The sequence below is a fragment of the Calonectris borealis genome, unplaced genomic scaffold, assembly GCF_964195595.1.
Source record: "Calonectris borealis unplaced genomic scaffold, bCalBor7.hap1.2 HAP1_SCAFFOLD_101, whole genome shotgun sequence".
Classification (NCBI taxonomy): domain Eukaryota; kingdom Metazoa; phylum Chordata; class Aves; order Procellariiformes; family Procellariidae; genus Calonectris; species Calonectris borealis.
Genome location: NW_027441491.1, coordinates 60,653 through 70,472, shown reverse-complemented (window position 1 = coordinate 70,472; position 9,820 = coordinate 60,653). Strand labels below are relative to the sequence as shown.

The 9,820-nt window shown below is 59.8% G+C and overlaps 1 long non-coding RNA gene across 1 annotated transcript in view; it reads right to left on the bottom strand.

The window, feature by feature from the left end:
• LOC142076740 (uncharacterized) overlaps positions 1-9,820 on the bottom strand; it is a 124,405-nt gene that overhangs the window by 70,899 nt on the left and 43,686 nt on the right. The gene's annotated exons all lie outside the window — the stretch shown is intronic.

Sequence of the window (9,820 nt, the reverse complement as noted above, 5' to 3'; positions counted from 1 at the left end):
CTCTGAGCAAGTGAGAGTGTCTGCCCAGGCTAGAGCAGAGGACTAGTCTTTATTTTTCCCCTTCCCGGGCTGTAGTTCGGGGGCTAGATGCTGGATCCAGACGGGGGCTGGATGCTTGAGGCCTGTGCTGGAGCCCACGCAGTGTGTCTGTCCGTGCACGTGCGCACAGCCGTGGTGCACGTGTGTGTGTGTGAGTGTTTTGAAACAAAGAAGTTCCTAACAAACTCTCTAAGACTCAATTTGGAGTTTTAGAAAGCAGGTATTCTTTATTGCAGCGCTGGACGCACAGGGTGCCAAATCACTTACCCATAGGGGCTCCCTTCCCCACTAGTTCCCTTTCCCTTTCCCAGTTCCCTTTCTAGGTTCTTTTCCTGTGCTACCACTCCCTTTTTTTGGGGGGAAAATACCACCCCCATGGCCCTCCTGCATTTTTTCTGGGGGGGAGGAGGGGGAAATAATTCCCCCCAGTATCCTCCTGTATTATTTTTGGGGGGGAACTCAGCCCCATGCCATGGCCCTCCTCTATTTTGGGGTGAGAAATAACTCATGTTCATCTTATTTTCCAGCACAAAATGTCCTCGGCTGCTCCCAGCGTAGCCCGGCCCTTGGCCATCGTGTTGCGTGGGGCTGTTGGGGTTATGATCCACAGGAAACACAAAGACAGGTGCAAAATCCCACTCCAGGGGTTGATTTGTCTCTGTGTTGCAATTTTTTTTAAAAATTTGAATAGCAAAATTTGATAAAAGAATATTAAACCTCAAACATGTTTGTGCCAGATGGGTTTCGTGGATGTGCTGATCTCTTCTGGATGCACAACCCTCCCCACCACGTAATGAAGCCCACATGACTCAGACGGGGCAATACTGCCACCTTCCCGACAATGTCAAACCAAAATCATTTCAGGATTTTTCTCCTGGCAATTCTTCCAGTCCAAGAATTCCTGTAGGGACACCCCCTGCCCACAGGCTGTAGTATGGCCTTTCTGTAAAGAGGGTGATTGCTGGGGAGGAGCAGGGCAGCAGCAGGGCCCCGGCTTGTGCATCTCCCATCAGCCAGATCCCTCAGCCCTCGCGGGTGCGTCCCATCTGTGCCCGTATACTTCTGTACGGCCAGTTTCCTTAAGTATTCCCTGACCTGATTCTCTTCCGCCAAGGGTACGTCTGCCTTGCTCCAGCCTTTTCCCAGGCCTCTGTGACCTGGGATTCCTGAAGGCAGGTCGGGCTGGTAGAGACGGCAAAGGCAGCTTTCAGTGCCTCAGCCTTTCCCACCGCCTGTGTGACCAGCTCCTCCACCTCATTCAGCAGCAGGACCCCATTTCTCCTCGCCGTCCTTCTATCACCTGTGTACCTATAGGCAGCGTTGGGGCTGTGATGGGGTTGTTTGGAGGAGTTGTATGCATGATTAAAAATGCATGTAAAACCCTGCGGCCAGGGCCCTGATGGTGCCCTACAGTCCTAAGGGAATGCTGACATGAACACACTTCAAGCCAGGTCTTTTAGTAGCGTTAATCCAGGTATGGGGGGGACACAGAAACCTCCCGGGCGGGAATGGGGGATGAGAAGGGTGCCTCCACCCCCCCACGCGCAGAAGGGGCAGAGCCAGGATATATATAAGCAGGGGCTGGTACCTGGTGGGGGGGAAAGGGATTCGCAGGGGATTGTGGGGCCCAGGGTGGGGCAGGGATGCCTGGGGGAGGGTTTTATGGTGCTGTCATGGCACCTTTGCGGGGATGCGGCACTGCAGGGGCACCTGTGGGGTGAGGAGCCATTTCCCTGCCAGGCTGCCAGGCCCTTGATCCCCTCTGTTACCCCCTCAGTGACCCCAATCCCCTCAGTTAGCCCCAGAAACCTCAGCCCCAAAGATGCCTCTGCTTCCTCCCAGACAGCCCTGATACCCTGCTACCCTTCCAGGCATCCCAGATCTCCCACTCAGATGTCTTCTCAATCTTCTCAAACGCCTCCTCAATACCACTGATCCCCTCACTTCCAACCAGAAGTCCCCGATCCCCTCAGTTCCCCCGTTCAGACACCCCCAATCCTTTGAGTTCCTCTCAGACTCCCTCCATCTCCTCAGTTCCCCCCTGCACACTCTTCATTGCCTTCACTTCTCCCCAGACACCCCCATCACCTCCAGTTCTCTCCAGACACCCCCAACCCCCTTGACCCTCCTGATCCCATCAGTTCCCCCCAGACATCCCTCTCCTTTCAGGTACCCCAGGCATCTGCTCCTCCCAAGGTCCTTCCCCCCTCCACAGTCTGGGAGGAGGATGGCCATGGCAGGGAGCTATTTCCCCCCAAAAAGGGGGAGGCTGAGGGTGGGAGTTGGTTCCTTCCCAAAAGGGTGAGGTGACACAGAAGAAGAACATAGAAAGGGAACTGGGGATGATTCACAGGGAAAACTAAATCCAGTCAGTGGCACCGAACACAGGAAACCCTCCCAGGAAGAGTTTGCCCACTTCCTTTCTTTCTCTGGCTTGCTCTTTCCAGTGGTGCCTGCTGGAGATTTTTCCCAGTTCCGGCACAATATTGGTGCTGTAGCAGAGGTTCGTTCTCATGGGAGGGCACAAAGCCAGAAGCGAGTGCAGGAGAGTCTGTGTGCTCAAATGCTGCAGATGGGAGCGTGGGGGAGGGCAGCCAGGAGAGGGCGAGGCCGGTGTGACTGCCGCCATTTCGGGGGCAGGGAGCACTCGCGACGGGGCGGGGCCGCCTGTGAGGAGCCATAATGTGTCGGACGAGCAGGCACGTAGCCCGGGGAGCTCCCACTGGGCCCCACCCCCTTGCAACAGAAACGGCTTGCTCATTGGTAGAGCAGAAGGGCAGGGCCCCCTGATTGGTTGCTGCACTGCATATGGGTTCGTTGAGTGGCTGGGGGTTGGTGGTGCTGGTTGGAGGTGTTGGGTGGAGAGTGTGTGCAGAGTTGGGCCGTGTGCAGAGTTGGGCCATGTGCAGAGTTGGGCGTGGGGGTCCCTCTGCCTGCCACCGGTGCCTGCAGGGCTGGGTAAGAGGGGGGAGGTGAGGGCAAAGGCAGTGCCTGAGGGGGGCCGGGAGGGGATAATGTGGAGGGGAGTGTGCTCATGGGAGCGCCCGGGTGCCCTGGTGGCTGCTCCTCCTCCCCTCCTGTCCCACAGGTGCACTTTCAGATGACCGAAAGGGAGGCAGGGGTGTTACTGGGGTGGGAGGGGCAGGGCAGGGGGAGGAGGGGAGCACATAACATTTACCCAGGGGTCTGGGTCCACAATGGAGGGATTGGGCCATTGCAGAAGCATTTGGTGGTGGCTGTGCTGCAGAAGGGTCCCTGATGTGAGTCTGCAGGCACAGTAGTATGGCTTTGGTGAAGGGGGCAGGATGAATGACCCTCACTTGTGTGTCAGGGGATGCAGTGTGTAACAGGAAGCCAGGCGTGGGCTGGAGGGTGGGTGCTGGGTGGTCTGGGATTGCAGCCTGGCCAGTGTGAATGAGGGTCCTCCTCCCCACCCTGCCCCTCTCGGAGACGTTCCTGTTCCCTCTTCTCTGCCAGGCAGACCTCTTTCAGGGAAAGGCAGAGGGAGGTAGAGCAGTGCGGGAGCAGATCGAAGTCTGCGACCCGCATCCAGAAATCCCTCGGGGAGTGGCCAGAGCTGCCGGGCAATGGCACTAGCCCCAGGACACCTGGGTGCCTGTCGCCCTGGCCGTGGCCTTTCCTCCCCGTGCCCTGGGGACTGACTGGGGATGCCCTTTCCCACCATGGCTCCCTGCACTTTGTCCCGCTTGCTTTGAGCAGCAGCAGTGGTCAGAGCTGGCAGAAGCTGTTCAGGAGCAGGTTGAGGTCAAGAAGGTGGAAGGGGGACAGGAGGGACGGGGGCTCAACATGTTTGTGGGGGCAAGCCCCCTCAGAGCAGGCATGGCATGGACTTTTGGCTGGGCCTGCTTCTCTCCAAGGCAGACCTCTTTCAGGGCAATACAGAGGGAGGCGCAGCAGTGTCCTGTGCTGGAGAGCGCCTGGGTGCCCCTCTGCTTGGGAGCGCAAGGCAGCGCGTGGCTGTGCCTGCGGGTCTACGGCTGTTCCTGTGTCAGCAGCTGTGGTGCTGGACACAGCTGCAGGTGAGCAGGGTGGCATGCCTGTGCACAGACGTGCGGGGGGTGCATTCCCCTGAGCACGTCGGTGTGCGATTGTGTGCGAGGATAGGGCAGCATCCCCGTGACCGTCCGTGCCTGACAGAGCCTGTGGCTGTGCCCCTCACACCCTGCTGGCTCCTGACGCACAGGTGCAGCCATGCAAACAGAAGCGGTGAAGCAAGACCTCCACATGCTCCAGGAGCGCCTGGCTCAGTGTTCAAGTCACAAAGGCACAAGGAGCTGCTGCGGTGTCTGGTAGGCGTGGAGTGTTCCCCTTGTCCCCGGGAGCTGGGGCTGCGAGACCTGAGCCCCTGACCCCTCGTTTCCCCACGCAGGGGAAGAAGCCGCAGGAGCTGCAGAAAACCATGGAGCAGCGCAGCATGGAGGTCAGTGCCCCTCCTCTGCCAATGTCCCCCAGTTGCGGCGCCTGGGGCTCTGTCAGGGGCTTAGTGCCTGTGTGCGGCTCCTCTTCCCAGAACTGTGTCGTGGCGTGGTGTTTGGAAAAGAACCATCAGGAGCTCCAGCAGCTGGAGGGGCTGGTGGCCCACACCAAGGTGAGTTCACAGAATCACAGGCTGGTTGAGGTTGGAAGGGACCTCTGGAGATCATCTTGTCTTGTCCAGTGCCTCTGCTCAAGCAGGGTCACCGAGAGCCAGTTGCTCAGGACCATGTCCAGATGCGGACCGCGTCCAGAGTTGGGCCTGGGGGTCCCTCTACCTACCTGCAGGGCTGGGAAGGAGAGGGGACAAATGGGCAAAAGCAGTGCCGGAGGGAAGCTGAGAGGGGATAATGCCGAGAGGAGTGCACTCGTGGGAGTGTGCCGGTGCCTGATGGCTGCCCCTCTTCCCCTTGTCTCCCGCAGGAGCGCTTGCAGGTGGCAAGTAGGGAGGCAGCCGCGACCCTGGAGGAGGCACAGAAGGTTCAGTGGAGGAGGCCTGTCCTGACAGGGTCAGGGAGGGGGGTGCCAGTGCTGGGTCCATGCACCCCAGCAGCTGCAGGCAGTGGTGTGGCAGGGGAGGACACCTACTCTGGGATATGGCATCCGTGATGGAGGGATTGGGCCCCTGGAGATCCCCCAGGCTGTTGGCTGTGCTGCAGAGGGGACCCTGATGTGAGTCTGCAGGCACAGTAGTATGGCTTTGGTGAAGGGGGCAGGATGAATGACCCTTACTGGTGTGTCAGGGGATGCAGTGTGTAACAGGAAGCCAGGCGTGGGCTGGAGGGGGGGTTCTGGGTGGTCTGGGATTGCAGCCTGGCCAGTGTGAATGAGGGTCCTCCTCCCCACCCTGCCCCTCTCGGAGACGTTCCTGTTCCCTCTTCTCTGCCAGGCAGACCTCTTTCAGGGAAAGGCAGAGGGAGGTAGAGCAGTGCGGGAGCAGGTCGAAGTCTGCGACCCGCATCCAGAAATCCCTCGGGGAGTGGCCAGAGCTGCCGGGCAATGGCACTAGCCCCAGGACACCTGGGTGCCTGTCGCCCTGGCCGTGGCCTTTCCTCCCCGTGCCCTGGGGACTGACTGGGGATGCCCTTTCCCACCATGGCTCCCTGCAATTTGTCCCGCTTGCTTTGAGCAGCAGCAGTGGTCAGAGCTGGCAGAAGCTGTTCAGGAGCAGGTTGAGGTCAAGAAGGTGGAAGGGGGACAGGAGGGACGGGGGCTCAACATGTTTGTGGGGGCAAGCCCCCTCAGAGCAGGCATGGCATGGACTTTTGGCTGGGCCTGCTTCTCTCCAAGGCAGACCTCTTTCAGGGCAATACAGAGGGAGGCGCAGCAGTGTCCTGTGCTGGAGAGCGCCTGGGTGCCCCTCTGCTTGGGAGCGCAAGGCAGCGCGTGGCTGTGCCTGCGGGTCTACGGCTGTTCCTGTGTCAGCAGCTGTGGTGCTGGACACAGCTGCAGGTGAGCAGGGTGGCATGCCTGTGCACAGACGTGCGGGGGGTGCATTCCCCTGAGCACGTCGGTGTGCGATTGTGTGCGAGGATAGGGCAGCATCCCCGTGACCGTCCGTGCCTGACAGAGCCTGTGGCTGTGCCCCTCACACCCTGCTGGCTCCTGACGCACAGGTGCAGCCATGCAAACAGAAGCGGTGAAGCAAGACCTCCACATGCTCCAGGAGCGCCTGGCTCAGTGTTCAAGTCACAAAGGCACAAGGAGCTGCTGCGGTGTCTGGTAGGCGTGGAGTGTTCCCCTTGTCCCCGGGAGCTGGGGCTGCGAGACCTGAGCCCCTGACCCCTCGTTTCCCCACGCAGGGGAAGAAGCCGCAGGAGCTGCAGAAAACCATGGAGCAGCGCAGCATGGAGGTCAGTGCCCCTCTGCCAATGTCCCCCAGTTGCGGCGCCTGGGGCTCTGTCAGGGGCTTAGTGCCTGTGTGCGGCTCCTCTTCCCAGAACTGTGTCGTGGCGTGGTGTTTGGAAAAGAACCATCAGGAGCTCCAGCAGCTGGAGGGGCTGGTGGCCCACACCAAGGTGAGTTCACAGAATCACAGGCTGGTTGAGGTTGGAAGGGACCTCTGGAGATCATCTTGTCTTGTCCAGTGCCTCTGCTCAAGCAGGGTCACCGAGAGCCAGTTGCTCAGGACCATGTCCAGATGCGGACCGCGTCCAGAGTTGGGCCTGGGGGTCCCTCTACCTACCTGCAGGGCTGGGAAGGCGAGGGGACAAATGGGCAAAAGCAGTGCCGGAGGGAAGCTGAGAGGGGATAATGCCGAGAGGAGTGCACTCGTGGGAGTGTGCCGGTGCCTGATGGCTGCCCCTCTTCCCCTTGTCTCCCGCAGGAGCGCTTGCAGGTGGCAAGTAGGGAGGCAGCCGCGACCCTGGAGGAGGCACAGAAGGTTCAGTGGAGGAGGCCTGTCCTGACAGGGTCAGGGAGGGGGGTGCCAGTGCTGGGTCCATGCACCCCAGCAGCTGCAGGCAGTGGTGTGGCAGGGGAGGACACCTACTCTGGGATATGGCATCCGTGATGGAGGGATTGGGCCCCTGGAGATCCCCCAGGCTGTTGGCTGTGCTGCAGAGGGGACCCTGATGTGAGTCTGCAGGCACAGTAGTATGGCTTTGGTGAAGGGGGCAGGATGAATGACCCTTACTGGTGTGTCAGGGGATGCAGTGTGTAACAGGAAGCCAGGCGTGGGCTGGAGGGGGGGTGCTGGGTGGTCTGGGATTGCAGCCTGGCCAGTGTGAATGAGGGTCCTCCTCCCCACCCTGCCCCTCTCGGAGACGTTCCTGTTCCCTCTTCTCTGCCAGGCAGACCTCTTTCAGGGAAAGGCAGAGGGAGGTAGAGCAGTGCGGGAGCAGGTCGAAGTCTGCGACCCGCATCCAGAAATCCCTCGGGGAGTGGCCAGAGCTGCCGGGCAATGGCACTAGCCCCAGGACACCTGGGTGCCTGTCGCCCTGGCCGTGGCCTTTCCTCCCCGTGCCCTGGGGACTGACTGGGGATGCCCTTTCCCACCATGGCTCCCTGCAATTTGTCCCGCTTGCTTTGAGCAGCAGCAGTGGTCAGAGCTGGCAGAAGCTGTTCAGGAGCAGGTTGAGGTCAAGAAGGTGGAAGGGGGACAGGAGGGACGGGGGCTCAACATGTTTGTGGGGGCAAGCCCCCTCAGAGCAGGCATGGCGTGGACTCTTGACTGGGCCCTCTGCTTGTCCAGCTACTCAGGAACAAGCTCCAGTGCCTCCTGGAGAGACGGGAACGCCTCCGAGAGTCAACAGCTTTGTGAGTGGTGATGGAACCTGATTGGAACCTGGGGCAGAGGGGTGGGGAAGTGATGAGCAGCTTTGGGCAGACCTCTGCAGCTCATAGACATTTTCTGGCTCCTGTCAGCTCCTCCAGCCTGCTCTGGAAAGCCCTTTGCCTTCTCTTAAGCAGCTCAAAAGACCTCTGAACAACTCGGGACTTCTGGAAGCAGCTCTGCACAACTCTGAGCAGCTCTCAGGCTCTCCTCCATGCCCCCCTCAGGCCTGGGGTAGGTCTGTGCAGTGCTGGGATGCTGGAGGTGCCTGGTGCCAACCCCAGCAGAGGCTGGGCAGCACCCTGGCTCCCTGTTGGCCACCCGGGGGATCGCCATGCCGGCCGAGGTCTCTTCTCACAGCCTAGAATCCCATGGTGTCCATAGCACGGAGAAGGTGGTGCCGGCAGACGAGACAGAGAAGTCACTGGTGCAGGAGATGGTGGCTGTGCGGCTGGTAGGACAGACAAACCGCGCTGTGGGCCTTGGGGAGGGAAGGGTCTGCACTGTGCCCGGGGGACATGGGGGCACTGATCTCAGCAGGGACAGGGGAGGGGGTCTGAGCCCCATACCTCGGCTTCCTCGCACACGCCAACACGTGTCCCTGCAGTGCCTTGGCCTGCAGGAGGAGGAGCTGGCGTCAAGGAGGCGTAAGAGCACTTCTTGGCTGAGGTGAGTTGCCCTGGGGGCTCGGGGTGCCGGGGCTGTGCAAGTGGTCCAAGGGCATTAGGCAGCTTTGGACTTCTCTGGGATGAAACGTTTCAGTATTTCTTTTCTTCCTAGCTTGGTGGGGTGCGTAGCGGGGGATTTTGGGGCCCACTGGGGAGACCTACAGTAGAGCTGAAAGAGATGCCTGGGCCCCTCACTCCAGTTCTGAGCGGGGAGTGTTGTACCCAGCACGGTGCAAGGTGCCACGGTGGCGTTCGAAGAGGGTGGCTGGAAAGAGCTGAGACAAACGTGCCCCCTGCTCTGCCTGACCCCACTTCTGTGCCCGATAAGATCATGGAGCACATCCTCCTGGAAGACATGTCAAAACATATTGAAGACAGGAAGGTGATTACAGACAGCCAACATGGCTTCACAAGGGCAAATTGGACATGACCCAAAATGAATTGAGAGCGGCCCTGCAGAGAAGGACTTGGGGATCCTGGTAGACGAAAAATGAGACATGAGCCGGCCGTGTGCGCTCGCAGCCCAGAAAGCCAACTGTGTGCTGGGCTGCATCCAAAGAAGCGTGGCCAGCAGGTGAAGAGAGGGGATTCTCCCATTCTGCTCTGCTCTGGTGGGACCCCACGTGGAGTAGTGCATGCAGCTCTGGGGTCCTCGGCACAGGAAAGACAGGGACCCATTGGAGCAGGTCCAGAGGAGGGCCACAAAAATGATCTGAGGGCTGGAACACCTCTGCTATGAAGAAAGGCTGAGAGAGTTGGGGTTGTTCAACCTGGAGAAGAGAAGGGTCTGGGTAGATCTTCCTAGGGCCTTTCAATATATAAAGAGGGCTTAGAAGAAAGAGGGAGGGAGGCTTTTTACCAGGTTAGGTTGGATGGGTCTTTGAGCAACTTCTCTAGTGAAAGACGTCCCTATCCATGGCAAGGGGGCTGGACCAGATGATCTTTAAAGGTCCCTTCCAACCCAAACTATTCTATGATTCTATGACCTGGAGCAGCCCCCACCCAGCTGCTCGCCAGGAACAGCACATTCCCTCAGCGCCCAGATGGCCGTGGGCTGAGGAACATCCCTGGGCTTGCCGGGGAGTGCTGTGGGTGCTTGCAGCAGCTCTTCCTGGCCGGGGGACAGCGGCTGGCCCCAGCACAGGGAGGAGGGAGGCAGGGAGGCAGGGAGGGAGGCCAGGACAGCAGCACAACTCAAGAGAGAGAGACAGCCTCGCTGCTGAGCATTTCCACAATGCGCAGAGTCATCACTGTTAGCACCGTGTGAAAACGCACAGGCCTGAGCAGCCCTGGGTGTATGTAGAGGTGGGAGACTGCATCGGGTGGTCCTCCAGCCTGAAGGGAC